General features: G+C 47.5%; 1 protein-coding gene and 1 long non-coding RNA gene across 2 annotated transcripts in view; both read left to right on the plus strand.

Moving 5' to 3' along the window:
* Window positions 1-37: 37 nt before the first annotated feature.
* On the plus strand, window positions 38-7,098 carry LOC140702169 (uncharacterized). Its single transcript, XR_013538596.1, has 3 exons — window positions 38-1,419; window positions 2,721-2,779; window positions 3,065-7,098. It is a non-coding gene; the product is annotated as an uncharacterized LOC140702169 (long non-coding RNA).
* A 1,380-nt stretch (window positions 7,099-8,478) lies between these two features.
* Window positions 8,479-15,396, plus strand: part of GARRE1 (granule associated Rac and RHOG effector 1) — a 44,985-nt gene continuing 38,067 nt past the window's right edge. Inside the window, exon 1 of the mRNA XM_072980623.2 lies at window positions 8,479-8,694. The gene's annotated coding sequence lies outside the window, so the exon portion shown is untranslated. The remainder of the gene's footprint in view (window positions 8,695-15,396) is intronic.

A 15,396-nucleotide genomic window follows, 5' to 3' on the forward strand; every position in this document is an offset into this window, starting at 1 on the left:
GCCTTGGCCAGGGCGCGCGCGTGTGTGTGCCGGGGGGGGGGGAGTCCCTCGTTCGCCCGGATCCTGCTCGCCCTTTCGAGTCGCCTCCTGCCTCCCCTGCAGGAGAAGAAGAGGGGACCCCGTCTCTCTCCCCCCACCCGCCCCTATTCATTACCCCCCCTCCCCCGGGGGATTCCTTTCACGGAAGGGGGGCGCCCCGGGGCACTAGATATGGGGGGGGCGGCGACACCTGGGAGGGTCCTGATGCGGAACTATTGGGTCCACCGATCCTACCCAAGACAGGTAACCGGAGGGTGCAACCAGGGCACAAAATGAATATCCATGGCGGATGATTAACTCTTACAAATAAGAGGAGATCATCATTATTTTGTAAAAAAAAATTATTGTGGACAAAAAGCTACTCCCCCCCCTTAGAATTTGGAGAGGCAGAAGGGTTCCCTAGAGGCCAATGCAGACATTGTCAGGTCAGGGTGCTTTTAATCCCCTTTATCATCAGTTCAACCTGTAGGCAGAGCATCTGGTAGATGGAAAGCGGGTCTGCGTTCAGGTGGAGAAGTGAAAACCGGCAGAAGAAAGAGCCATCCTTGGAGATAGATAGGAAGATGGCACCGTTTTACGGGCAGGAAGCAGCAAGGCCTTGGAGAGAAAATGAACGAAGGAAGAGCCCAAGGCGGTCGTCTTGTGGCTGAACCTTTGAGAAAGAAAAATGGTGGCTACAGAGGAAAGAGGCAACTTTACGGTGGACAACAAGGAAACAGAAATAGTTGGGGAGATCTTCGTACGCTTTGGTTCAGCCGCCAACACAAGTGGAGGCCACAGCCAAGAGATGAGAAGAAGACCCAGAGTGGGAAGGGCAGCGATGAAGGGATTAGAAAAGATGGTCGTGTCGGAGGACGTGGCACCGAAAACCAAGATCATTCATTCCCTCAGATGTGCATTTCTGATCCTCATGTGTGGGTGTGAAAGCTCGACAATTAAGGAAGCCGACAATAAACGAATTTTTGTGTTTTTAATGAGAGCTTTGTGGATGCCCCTGGACTGCCAGAAAGACCAACAAGCGGGTCCTGGATCAAGTCAAGCCTGAACTCTCCCTGGAGGCAAAAAGGACATAACAGAGGCTTGTCCTACTTTGGGCACCTCCTGAGAAGGCAAGAAGATCCTCTGGAAAAGACCGTCGCGTTGAGAAAAGTGGAAGGCAGCAGGGAACTGAACCAGCAAACCAACGGTTGAATTCGGTTTGGCACCAACTTATTACCCTCGGAGAGTTGGAGAACATGAAGTGCAGGCCCAGGGACCGGCCGTGTTCCCCTGGGGATGCATTGCCAATGGGGTGAGCTGTGTCAGGCTGATGCAGCAGCAAAAACAACAACATTTGAGGCCACATAAAAGACCAAGCTGTATTATTTGAGATAATCTTTAGTAAGTAGCTTTGAGTAAGCTGCCCCCGTCCTGGGACACGCACCCCCCCCAAGAAGAAAGGAAGGGGAAACCTCTTCTGGGTATTGTTTATAAAACACTAGAAAGAGGTGCCACAAGTCTGAATTGACTTGATAGTCAATTGCTATTATTATTATTATTATTATTATTATTATTATTATTATTATTATTATTATTATTATTATTATTATAATAATAATAATAATAATAATAATAATAATAATAATAATAATAATAATAATAATAATAATAAAAAATGCTAGGCACAATCAATCACAATTATAAAAACATTGACTGGTGTTATATAACAGATACAAGGTGTGACAAAAAAAAAAGATCCTGGGAGTGATGGTGATGATTAATTTTTTGTAATTCATTCATTTATTTTAATAGTCTGTAGCCAATTTCTGCACGTGTCCTCTTTGCACCCTGGCCCCCCAGCAGGCCCAATCCATGAGGGGGAGAGAAGGAAGCCAAGCCGAGGCTGCTCCTAGCCAGTCACAAGTGTTTGTGGGGGGGGGGCGCTGAGGGCTGCAAAACATGAATTATCATGCTCTTCATGTCCCACCGTAAAATGAAGCCATCCTTCTTCCCAAGGGGTGGGTAGCGTGCATTTAATGGCTGCTGACCAAGGGCATGAAAGTCGGTGGAAGGCGAGTTCCCGATTGCCTGCCATGTTGGACACGAGCATCATTGAGGGTCTCCTTTAGCACAAAAGGAACATTTTTAAAAGCTAGCTACAGTATAATAGCAACCCTCTTTTCTACAGACGTTAAGGCCAGAGGATGATGTGACATCAGAGTAGGCCAGTATTTCTCCAAGCAGGCCAAGACCTTTCTCTTCAGGCAGGGCTTTAAAATGGATTCTTGCGCCTTCTTCCTGCTTCGTGTTGATTTTGGGGTTGCTCCATATCTCAGAACAATATTTGTTGGCAGTCATTTTAAGCATTTTTATGCTTGCTGTTTTTAGCTTTAAACATTGTCTTTTAATGAGGTGAGCTGCCTTGGGTCCTTTTTCAGGAGAAAGATGAGGTAAAAGTATTTTAAACAAACAACCTTTTGCACAAACAGTCCTGGGGAATTACAGAATATGTTGGATGCAATCGTTGGATTCAGCCGCCAGATGTCAGTGCAGGACACCCTTGTGCTAATTTGTCCGACGATCAGGGATAAAAAATTGTTACGCTTCTGTTATTGGTATTTGGGCAATGGTCGGTGTCTTGCCACAAGCCCTTTGATGTCTTATTTGGCGGCCAAAATACGTCGTCTGATTTGTTTCCACAGCCTGCACCATCAGTATCCATCGTTGGGAAAGCTCCTTCAACCCTCTCTTCCAAAAACAGGTAACGAGCAAAGCGGTGAAATTTCATTACGGTTTTAGGAAAGATGGACATTTCTGATGAGTTGTTTAATTTGTTTTATTCATTTGTTTTTATTTAATATTAAAACAATATAGAACAACTTCCTGTTTGCCTTTCATAGTCCATATAGAATTTGCACCTTGCAGGCCCATAGTGTATAATCAATATCAGCAAGACATTTGACTCCCTAGACTGGCTATTAGATTTATTTTATGTCTGACCGAACTACATCTGCACTCCATTTCTGACTGCATTTTGCTTCTCCAGAAACTCAACTGATGTTTCACTTCATCTTTCTATGACATCAGACTGGGGCCAAATCCATCCGTTTCCACTACATTTGTCAGATATAAGCTACAGCGTTTTAATTTTAAAGCTGTATCAAAAAAGCTAATGAATTCACATGCAAACATAAAATGATTAATAGTTACTTTCAGCATTCATTTGTTATTATTTTAAAAAGGTTAAATTATAACATGAGCTTTTACAACAATTGCATCTCATGAAATTAGACTTAAAACAAAAGGCCCCCTAGAATTATGAGGAAAAGGGAAATACGTGGTTCCTTTTGTTCCTGGAGATTGGGCAATTGGTAAAACTCAAAGGCTGTTCCAGTTGGCTGGGATTCTGGTTCTGTTTTTAAACCTAATTCCTGTTTCCTTGCCTCCAAATTTTGTGCCTCCTCTGCTTGACGAAGAACTCTGGAGGACTCGAAAAGTTGCTTTATTTCTAAAGGCAGCGATCCAATAAAAGTATTACTAAAGCCAGGATTTTGAAGATCTTGATTAAAGCTGAGGCTGCTGTTTTCCACAGGGACATTCCCCCCCCCCCCCCGGGAGGATGCCACCACCAAACACCGCGGGAGAGAAAGAGGCTGGCGCTATTTCCAGCGTCATGAAGCAGCAACGGAAAGGAAAAAGGGGTGATGTGGCCACCGCAATGGGGGGTGGTGGTCAGGAAGTTCTCCAGAACTCTCAAGAACCCCAATTCCTCCAGCTGTGGACGCACGTGGCCAAGAATACCATGGAACGAGTCCTGAACTTTGCTTCCACCAAATCAGTCCAAGAGATCTTCTGTAGGGAACGGACACAGATCTCAACAGGATTCCTGTCCAGGCTGAAGCACCACAAGCTGGAGTTCAAGAAAACAGGCACCACCCCACCTTCATCACCGAAACAAAGCTGCTGAGATGAAGAGACCCCTCCAGTTCCAAACTGCATTTTCCTGGGCTTGCAAGAGATGCCTGTGTTATTCGTTGGTTTGTTGAGGAAATGGGCAAAAACGAGACCTGAGGCGGCAGCCGTGGGTGGCGTAAAATAACAAAAATGCACCTGCTGTGACGCTGTCCTCTGGTGGTAAAAATACATGCTCAGGTTTTGTGTGCAGCTGGTATGCTCTGTTTCTACACCGTGTTCTAGTGAAACTAGGAAAGGAAGTTCCCGTGTACAAATCTGTTGTTTCAGCACAGCTCCGCGGACATTCCTCTCAGACTGGAAACGGGCAGCTTTGTGGCTTTTCCCCTACAGCACGGATAATCTCCCGATCTGGGACGCTGTAGTCTTAAAAAACCACAAAGCTGAACACCTTGACTTCCGATGTCTTGTGCAGAAACTTTGTGCCGAACGAGTCCGAGGTACCAGGATCACAGCCGTGCCATTAGATTGCCTTCCTGGCTCTGGAGTTATTCATTTATTGTGAAGACTTACCGTATATTTCGATCAAATAATTCACTAGGAGAAGTCAGGAAATAATACAAAGGACAAAATCCAATTTTAGAGAGAGAGAGAGAGAGAGAGCAAGCTGGGTACTCAGTTTACTGACCTCGGAAGGATGGAAGGCTGAGTGAACCTCAAGCCAGCTGCTTGGGATTGAATCCAGCTCATGAGCAGAGTTGTGGCTGCAGGACTGCAGTAGAACCACCGTGTCTAATTGCAACTCATTTAATAATGATCATGTGCGGTCAAGTCAATTCTGATTTATGGCCACCCTTTTAAAGGTTTTCCAGGTAGAGAATTTTCAAAGGTGTTTTACCATCCCTTTCTTCTGCGGTTGTTCCGGGACTGTGCAGCTTGCCCAAGGCCTCAGAGGCTGACTCTACTTGCAGGAGGCACAGCAGTAGGGAATTGAGCCCTTAACGTCTAGCTCCGCAGCCACCGAGTGAACCGGTCAGCTGCAACCAGACCTCTCGAAATTACTGGCATTTACATCAGTGTTGACGAACAAGCATCACTCACGTCGGTGGCTGTGCTCCAAACACACCCCTACAACTCGGCAGCTTTTACCATCTGGCTGATGGAGGGAACCAGAGTTTGTTTGTTTTTTCCCCCTCTCTCTTCAGTTTTGTAGTTCCTGGACAACTGCAGGTGGAGCAGAGTGTCTTTTTAATCTAAAAAACCAAGTATTGAAGAGACAGAGGTTGGGAATTCAATCCTGCGCTGTGGCTCCTGGCAGGAAAAAAAGCAGCCTATGTAGCTTTGGGCCAACCGGACCCAGAGCAGCGCCAGGAGTGGAGGCTTGTAAAACACTCCAGAGTACTCTGTGCCTAGAAACCCCTGGAAAGTGTCGCCCGTAAGTCAGAAATGACTTGGCGGCACGCAGCTGTTATCAGGGAAGGACAGGAGGGAGAAATCTCTACTGAAACACAATGGGTCCAAAGTCGTGATCGAGGACCGCTTTCTGCAGCTGGTCATTTGCAAATCCTCCTTTGCTGAAACCAGGAACCACCTCTGTCTTGGGCCACTACAACCAACCCAGAGGCAAGAACGGAAGGAGGCCATGTGCTGTGTGTTTGTGTTTCTGTTGCGATGCACGCAGAACAAAGTGACAGTATCCCATGTTGACAGAGGATGCGTTGCCTTGTTTCTCTAAGCACATCCTAACTCTGAGACTTGCAGTTCCCACTTGTTTTTTCAAGAGCAGCTCTCTGTAAAGAATATTGCTGTAGTCTCTTAGGAAATTAACTGGGGCATTAATATGCGTGTGTGTGTGTTTTAAGGAGATTGGTCTTTGATAGGAACAGCCGGAGCCAAAAATGGGGTGGGGGTGGGGGAAAGGGACTCCTTGTGACCCACGGCAGGTGGGCAGGGGAAGAACCCAGCAGCTTCCAGAGGGGCAGGTTAGAGCAGGAGAGAAAGAGCAAGCCACGGTTTACCTAGCATGGGGCGGGGGGGGCTATGAGCCAGGAAACCCCGCGTTTGGCCTCTCTGGAAGTGCAGGAAGGGAAATGTCAGAAAGAGCCTGCTGACAGGAAAGGTGACCCAGCTATGGAACAAGAGGAAGGGTTTCCTCTTCTGCTGGTTTTCCACGCGAGCCTGGACGAATGTTTCCGAGGTGGAGACGCTTTGAAGTAGAGGGTGTTTTTCCTCTGCGTTCAGGAAAAGAACCGCCCTGTCCGCGTCCTCCTCTTCTATTAAACCACGGCCGGGTCATCTCTCTGGTGAAAAGGGCTTGGAAGGCGGTGGTTTCTCATGGGCCTCTCAAGATGGTCTGTTGAGATCCGCAATCCGTCTCCAAACCCAAAATCCCTCCCTGCCTCCCTTGGAAATCTGTTTGGACCCCGCTAGAAGATGGCTGCCTGTGGCCACCCATGGTCAGTTGTCCTGCTGGAGGAACTGTCTTGCATCAGCCAGGATGGGGCAGTGGTTAGAGCGTTCACTTAGGACCTGGGGATTTTGGTTTCAAATCCCCACTTGGCCATGGAACCCACAGGGTGACCCGTCCCCCGTCCCCTTCTCTTAGCTTACCCTATTTTATGAGGTGAGCAGGAAATGGGCAGCAGAGCTGCACCGATCCACTCCAATCTGCAAGCAAAGGCTTTAAGCAGCGGTAGGACATTCTTTGTAAACTCCATAGCTTGGTGGGCTTGTTCTCAAAGCCAAAGAGGTGTGTTCCACCCCCCACCCCCATAAGCACTCTGGCTTCAGCCCAGTTAACACTTTCTTGAGAGTGGGAACCACAGAAGCGTCAAAGGCAGAAATTTAACAGAAATGTGCATGAATGGCTCATGGAGATACTCCCATCCCAGTTCACTATGCACACTTTTGAGTGATCCAGAAAAGATAGTCACCCATGCCCAAACTGTCCAGCGTTAGCTACTACAGTTGTACTGCCTCACAGACTTAACTAACTAGGTTGGGTTTGTCAGGATCTTTATGCTAGCCAATATAGTCACTTCACAGAAACCTGCACAACCGTGTCTCCTCCCGTTACCTGAATCTGGTACTGTACTCTGTGCAGCTGGTCTAGAAGTGGACTAGAATCCGTGACAAGCCACGTGAAATAAATGTGCTTGTCTGAAAGTCCTGCAAGAGTTTGCTTTCTCTTCCTTCGCCGTACGTTCTACTACATGAAGCAACGGCCTAACGGGGCCTTCCGTTTGGACCCTCCGGCTGGAATGCTTCCCCACAGGAGAGCTACTTGCTGACCAGGGCAATCCTGGCTGAATAGTTTATTATTCCTCCCCAAAGGGAGACAAATACGGGTCAGTAGTTTTCTTTGGTGACAAATAATTTGAAATCGGATGTTAGCTGGCCAGCACAGGAGAACAATGGGCCGTTTCCTGTCCTGATGGCTGGAAAAGATTATTTGTGACATTTATTTTTAGAAGACTAACTGGTCTGCGAGTGTACACCCGTATTGTTCAGGAGGCTTCAATCTGTTCAGGCCAAAGTCCTCAACCCTGAGAGTTGGGAGGAATGAATTTAACACAGAGAAACGCAAACTCTGCCCAAACTTGTCGGCACGAGGCGAAGAATCATGAAACCCAACGTTTTGAGAGCTGCTGGTTTCTTCCCTGGCCAAAGGTTACAAAAAAGCAGGGCAGGGGGAGTGGGAAAAGTAGTAATATATATATATTGTCCCAAAGCATCCACCCGCTGGGGAGGGTCTGCCTGGCGCCTCTCTGCATGAGTCACTGGCTGTGCTGGCCATGGCTCTCGCCTTGGCACCGGAGCTGGCAGAGTCAGTCCTGGGGGGGCGGGGAATGCTGGGGCCCCCTCGGTTTCTTCGGTGGGGGGTCTTCCAAGGCCCCTGCTGAGGCCAGTCCATGGTGCTGCCCCAAGGGGGATCTGGCCCCTCTCCGATTTGCAGGGCAACCTCCAGAAGTGCTGGTTTCCTCTGGGCAGGAATAAGGAGGCTCCCGGCAGGAGGAGTCCCGAAAGCACAGGGCAAGCGCTCGACGGCCTGAGGCAGCACCTGTTGGATTCCGGCCTGCGTGGGGGGGTCGCACCGGTTGGGCTGGGTGAAGAGCGATCCCCACCAGCGGAGCCGAGCCGAGCCCCCTCCCCTCAAAGCGGCGCAAGGCGGTGGCCAAGAGGGATGCCCAACATGGGGCTCCTGCGCCGGGGGTCCGACTAGATGGCCTCACAGAACCCTTCCGACTCCCAGTCCGTGAATTGGGGGAGAGCGCTTAGGAGGGAGATCGGGGACTCCAACTCCCAGAATCCTGCTGCAGAGCTGGTGGTGGGAGGAGCAACTCTGAAAGCGGGAGTCCAGGAAGCGCGCCCCTCCCGGAGCCGCCCACTTCCGGTCCTTTCCGCCAATCAGCCTCCGGCCCCGCCCCCCGCTCCTTCCTCCCCTAGAGCCCCGCCCCCTGGAGCCGGAGCCCCGCCCCTCCCGCGCCTCCTTCCTCCCCAGAGCCCTGCGCGGCCCGTCATTCCTGGCCGAAGCCCCGCCCCGGACCCTCCCCCTCGGCGCCCGGCTGAGGAGCCGCCGCCGCCGCCGCCGCTGTGGCGTTTCCGGAATCCTTTCGCCGCCGCCGCCGCCGCCGCCGCACCCGCGACCCCCTCCCGCCCCGCCCCGCCCCGCACCGCTCCGCGAGCGAAGGCCGGCAGCAGGAAGCGCAGACCGAGCGAGCGCCGTGCGGCCCTTGAGGCCTGGCCAGCCGCGGCGGGGAAAAGGTGAGGGAGAGCCGCGCCGGCCGTCGCCCCTTTCCGCCCGCCGGGCCTCCGGAGGGTGGGGTGGGGGTCCCCGCGGGTGGGCCGGGCTGGGCTGTGGGGGGGAGCCGGCCTGCCTGCCTGCCTGCCTTCCCTCCCTCCCCGTCAGGCCTCGCCCTGAGGCGCTGAGGGACAGACGGACGGCCTGGACCGGGCGGGGCGGGGCGCGAGGAGGGGACGGGAGGGGAGGCGAGCCCCGGTGTGTGTGTGTGTGTGGGGGGTCGTCAGTGCTGCCTCGCCTCTTTCCCTCCCCCACGGGTGGGGCGGGGCGGGGGGAGTCGTCGTCGTCGACGAAAGCCCCCCTCCCCGCGCATTCCGAGGGGCCCCCCATTCCTGGGGAGGTGGGTGGGTGGGAGAGACGCGGGCCTCGGACTGCGCCTGCGTGAATTCCGAGGCCTGCCTTACTTCCCCCCCCCACTCACACACCCCAGCCCCCCCCCTTTTTCCCCCGGTTTCTCTTGTCCAGTCGCTCCCAGCCCTGCGAACGCGCCCAGGTTGGCTGCGCTGCTGCTGCGCGTGGGAAAGGCCACGACGCGTGTCGAGGGAGAGGGCTGGAGGGCTGGGGTAGGAGGAAGAAGAAGAAGAAGAAGAGGAGGAGGAGGGAGGCAAGCAGGCTTCTCCTCCCTTCTGGCAGGGCATCCGCACAGGTCGCCACCCCGATCTCATGCATCTCCTGGCTTCATGTCTGTCTCTATCTTCTCTCTTCCTTCCCTCTCTTTCCCTGCCTCCCCCCCTTCCCCGCATTCTCCTTTTGCAAGGAGAGGTAGGGAGTGACCCCCCCCCCTAAATGGGCACCCCATGTTGTGCCCACCTCCCCTCCTCTTCCCACCCACCTCCCCCCGTTGGAAGTTGGTCTTATAAAGGTAACCCCGGCACAGAATTCGGATTTTAGACGCTTCTCCGCATGGTTGCATTTGGAGAAGGTAGAAACTGAGGATGGGGCTGACCCCTGGCAGGGCTCTCTGGAAGACGGCAGGCTGTTAGCTAGCTGTCAACGCCTTCTTGTTTATGCTTGGCAAGAGACAGCCACCCTGTGCTTTCAGAGTAGATCACTCTGTGTTGTGTCGACTTAATCCCTTGATGTTGTTTTTTTTTTTAAATTCGTTTCTAGATTTGCACTGGGTGGGTTGAACCCAGTAGCGCTACCAACAACACGGTTAATCAACTTGAGGAATTGGTCAGCAATGTATTTTGGGACTAAATCTGGATTCTAGGTCCAAAAACATTATTCATCCATATTGATGGTTTTAGAATGATTTCTGAAAACGTGGGATTTAACAATGTTGGTCAAAATGTGATATCTTTTAACATTTTGTATCATGGCTGGGACTTCCTAGAATATTTCTCAGTAATTTGCTTCTAAATCTGAACCCATAGCCTTGAGTGACGTGTTGCAATCTGAAGCATCACTGTTAAATTATATTTGTAAATCTGTGATTTAGGCAGTGTGACAATATGATAAATTTTATTGTTGGGTGTGGTCCATAGCATTTCTTGGTTAAAGATGTAGACTTTATTGCTGTTTATAAAAATATTGAAATACCTGCCTGCCTTCCCCGTCTGCCTGCTTCAGCATAAAGTGCATATTGCTGAACACCTTTCTGTACAGTTTTAACTTCAGATGTTGTGTGATATAAAATAATCTGTCTGCTTTTCCTGATATTGTCAGTATTGCTTTGAATGTTTTTAAATTTAAAACCCGAAACTATTACTGCTTAGAACAGGGCTCTTTGTTTTCTGTAGACCCATTTACTCTATTTACAGTTATGTTAATCTGTTGCAGCTGAAACATCAATGTCCTGTGGAAGTTTAAAGACTGCCAGAGTTTTTTATGGTACAAGTTTTTGTGGGTTAAAATCCCTTCTGTCAGATCATCCCAAATTGTGAGATGTATATTCATATTTATGGGCAGAGTAGAAGGGGAGAGGAGATTACTGGAAAGTGAACAGACAATCACAGTCATTAGGAAGTCTAACTTTAGACAGTTATAGCAAAGACTAACAAAGCCATTTTAGTCATTGTTGGAACATCCTGGCATTAGTAAACTAATTCCTATAGGTAGCGGAATTAGAATCTATTGCAATTCAACCAGTGGGTGAGAGGTCCAGAGCTCTTGATAAGCTGTGAAATTCCTTTGCTCAAAGAAGCCAGCTTCTCTATGAGAAATAGAGTGTCCTATGAGGTTCCTCACTATGACTATGTCTGATGGGCTAAGACACCAGTTCTTTCTTCCTCTGTGTGGGTAACTTTGGCATACAGTATTTTGCTCAGGGTGTAAAATCAGGAGAAACTCCGTTTAACATTCAGACTGAAGTATCACTAAAACCCAACTTTAATTAAGGCTCAAAAGTTCTACTGCAACTGCTCCCATAATCCATATTTCAGTTTAAAAATAAGCATCTGTGTTTTGGGTAGAGGTAAGAGTAACAGACTAGGATTTAGGCTGCCATGGAAGGTTGGTAGAGACCCTCCTTAAATATTTCTCTTCCCTTGAAAGCCCCATTAGGGTCGTTATCAGTCAGTTGCGACTATTGGTGTGCATGTGTGTGAAACCCCTGGGTTGCCAGCTAAGTTGGAATTTGACCCTCAGCTCAGCCAAAATCGCTCAACCCCGCATAGCAGAAAAGTTAAGAGCTGATGGGTGTGAATTCATACCCTGTCTAGCCATGTGCCAAGAATCTGTATCTTCACAAAGAGCTTGCTGCATTCATAGAAAATCCATCTTTCTAAAATAAAGCTGGGCTTTTACAGTGGATTGGTCCAAAGACATGTGGATATATTGGCATAATCACTGCTGTGCTGAAGATGCCCATAACCTATCGCCAGATAGCCACATGTTGCATATTCAGATTATCTCCCTGAATAATGTAGGGAGAGAGGAGACATCCTAAAAGTTATAAATTGAAGAATGAGGAACTAACAGAATATTGGTTTTTCTTTTTTTAAAGCTGCCTCTTAAGTTTCCAGGGTTGATTATACGTTGCGGGAGCAGTGTACATTTTTGGTGATTTTTGTTCACTTCTTCTTGAAGTTTATTTGAGTCCAAATGACACTGCCTGCCTGCCTCTGTCCCAGAGTTGAGAATCCCCTTTCTTGTTGCCTGAGGGTGTAACTGGATCGGAAATCAGGATTAGGTTGGAAACAGTTCCTTTGGTGAATGCAGCATCATGTAAAGACTAAAGAGTAGTGCCTTGGCACTAGATGGGTGGGAAAGAAATGTAAATGAATAAAATAAATAAAGTTGCCATCAAACCAAAAAGGAACAGATGGGCACAGAAAAAGCCTGGGCTGGTTGGCACTAAGTTTTACACTGTGTAGTTGCTGCAAAATGAATCACGCTTGACCTTGCCAGAAGCATGAGAAATGAGGGAGAAATGGTAATGTAGTTGCCCTTTGGATATCTTTTGTGTTTTGTTTTTATGCAAACAAGAACATGCAACTACTGTTGATGCAAAAACTTGCTTGTTTGTTGCCAAAAACTAGATGACGGACATTTGAGAATTCCTATACTGTAATAATAGTAATTGGCTGAAATGCTGTTGTTCAGCATTGTCAGTCATAAGTAGAGAAGGTCTATTGAATCCGTGGGGATTTCGTGAGTCCGTTCCTCCATAACTTCCATTGATTCGATTAGCCCAATGCTAGTTGTGCCTTCCCTACCCTGAGCAGCTTGATTTCAGCCCTTGTTTGGTGTGGCAAGTGTTGTACGTTCTATAATGTAATCATTCTGCTCAGAAACAGATCTGAATTTTGCATCTTATTTTCTTTCACTGAAAGTTGTTCCAGAGTGGGTGTGGAGCTTTTGAATCAATGTCTGAGATCAAGAAAGGGTCAGACGTGGCTAGATTATGCCAGGCACAGGCGTGGGAGGGAATCCCTTGTAGTAAAGAATGCAAGCTTGTTTGAATCTGTGCTTCCTTAAACAATTTTACAGCTGGCTCTTTGGTGCAGCCTTGTGGCTGGATGTTCGGGTGGCAGCCCGGGGACAGAACGCTTCCACCTAGCTGAATTGCTTGCCCATCTTTAGACAAGCCTGCCCCCCTTACATCGCCATCACATGCCTTATCTACATTACTATGCACACTCTATGCAGTAGTGCCTTTGCAGAAGATCCGGAAACAACAGCTGGTACAAAATCTAGCTGCAGAAATTCTCAAGCGGCACTAGTCCTCTGCGACATTTTATTCCAGTACTGCTCCAGCTGCACGGTGTGTTAATTTGTGATGTCAGTTCACAGTTTTGTATGTTGCCCTTTAAGATTCTAAATTGTGGGGTTACCGCTCCAGGAGATTCAGGGGATCTGCCCATATGCCCATGCATGCCCTCCTATCCCAAAATTATCTTTAAAATAGGTTTAAATAAAAAATAAAAATAATAAAAAAGCTCCCACAGGGCCTTCAGTGTGCATGGGAGTGCATTTCGTTCCTTTGAGCTGTTTCAGGAACGGCTTTGAGGGAACCTTCCTCCCCTTCTACTCTTAAAACATATTATGCAGGCCACAAAACCTAGCAAAGTTGCATCTTATTCCCACAGGTGTGAGAATAATTTGTCTGGTTAGTCTGGTTAATTTGAGTTCTGTTAACTGCTGCAAATCACTGGTTTGAATGTTAAGTGCAAGCATCTAGTTGCAGAACTGGGGGAGGGGCAGTTGTTTAATTCCCTGCTGTGCCGTGTAGAAGAAAAGCCAGCCTGTATCGCTTTGGGCAAGCTACAGGGTCCCAGAATACATCCCCTGCCCCAGAGAAAAGAATAGTAAACCACTTCTGACTATTTTGCACCTACGAAGCCATGGAAAGGAGCTTCACAATTTATGACACACAGTTATTACCAGTACTATATTAGTCTGCTTTAATGTCTCAGTTTAAATTTTGATTAGTAGTTTTTTTAAAAAAAATTATGGCATGATTATTTTTAGCTTTTAAAAAAATACAGTTTTCACCTCATGGCGCATAAATGTTGACCTTGACAGTGAGCTGTTCATCTAATGTTGAAATTTGCTTCTGAGATCGGTAATAGTCCAGATTGTCTATTTCCTAAGAAGCAAAAGAGTATGGATGGATATGGGAAGGCTTATAGGACCCCTTTTCCTGGTGCCTACTTTACTGCCATGATTCAGGCCACTGTTTCTTACCAGTCTGTTTACTGCTGCAGACTGGTTCCACTGGCTTAATATTAATATTGAAACATGGGAGGGCTGCTCTCAGAACTAGTCTTCAAAGCATGTTATGAGTTTCACCAGACCATTTAGAGACAGCATAGATCCAGGTTGAAACGACGTGCCAAATGCTTACTGTCGGCTTGCTGGAATAATTTGCTGGAAGTGAGTGGTAGTTAATGCTTGCACAACTTTCATAGCCCATTGAATTAGTGGTCTGTAAAATTGGGAAGGTGTGTGTAAGTGGGTTTTAAGGTTGGCGTCCTAAACATTCAAAACTCAGAATAAATATCACTGAACAGAAATTTATTTTGAGTTAATGTGCTTAGGAGTGTGCTTTCCACAATATTATTCTTTGCAAAATTATGAACAAGGGGGCGTAATTGTATATTTTCTTCCTAAAGTAGCTTCAAAAGTAAGCTTAATTTTTAAAGGCAGATTTTTTTTAATCTTGAAGGGAAAGTCCAGTTTTAAAGCCAGCTTTGCATATCAGTTATTTGGTTGCTTTATTAGGTTAATGCTACATATAGTCCAAGGTCATCTGGACCCTTCTAGGTGCTGTAGATAAGAAGAACAGGGTGGCAAATTTTGATTGTTGAAGTGATAGATGCTCTGTGGTTGTGAAATCGGTGCAAACTACAGAAGCAATGCTGTGTGAGTATTTGGTGGAAACAGATAAAAACCATATTTACACATGCAGAAAATACAATCTAAAATTATTAAGGAGACTGGAGAAATTCCTGTATGAGGAAAGGTTTATATTTAGTTTGGAAAAGTGCAAGTAAGCATGTGATGTTGTAAATTGTGCATAATGTGTAGAACATTATGTATAAAAATATGCATGATCTGAAGAAAGTTGATAGGGAAACATTTTTCCCCTCTGACATAAGATTAAAATTTCAGATCATCTACCTAGTGTAGTATTTAAGACAGACACAGGGCCTACAATGCATAGTTTAATCTAGGGAATAGGATTCCAAAAGCCCTGCTTAGCTCTCCCAGCCAGGAAGGCTTTTGAAGGAAGGGACAGATGTGTAGTAGTGTCGGTGGCTGTAGGCGATTGCTCAGTGAAAATGTCCCAAGGTGAATGAACAGAGATGGAGAAATTATAACACACATGCAGAAGACTAGACAATCCAATTCTGTAATAGGAACAACAAGTAGAGATTGTCACAGCTGCTCATTCAGTGTACAGAAGTTCAGAAGAGGGATGCTAGATGATTGGTTTGAATGCAGCTCTCCAAAAATGTTGAGTGCTGTTGCATCCAAGTCAACATAACCACAATAACGCTCAGCCTTCAATAGGGGATGAACAGCGACAAGAAATTCAACCTTCCTTCCATCCTTCTGCTTTTCCAGAAATAGATCTGAGTGGCCAAGCAGTTACAGAGCCCAACTAACATTTCTGTGGCTGTTCCATATGGACTCAGCTTCATGGAAATTACCTGAATAGCCAGGTCTTCGTAGGCTGTTTATTGGCCCGTTAGTATTTCTCTCTTAGCTCTCCCCAC

Source organism: Pogona vitticeps, chromosome 10, assembly GCF_051106095.1.
Source record: "Pogona vitticeps strain Pit_001003342236 chromosome 10, PviZW2.1, whole genome shotgun sequence".
Taxonomy (NCBI): Eukaryota; Metazoa; Chordata; class Lepidosauria; order Squamata; family Agamidae; genus Pogona; species Pogona vitticeps.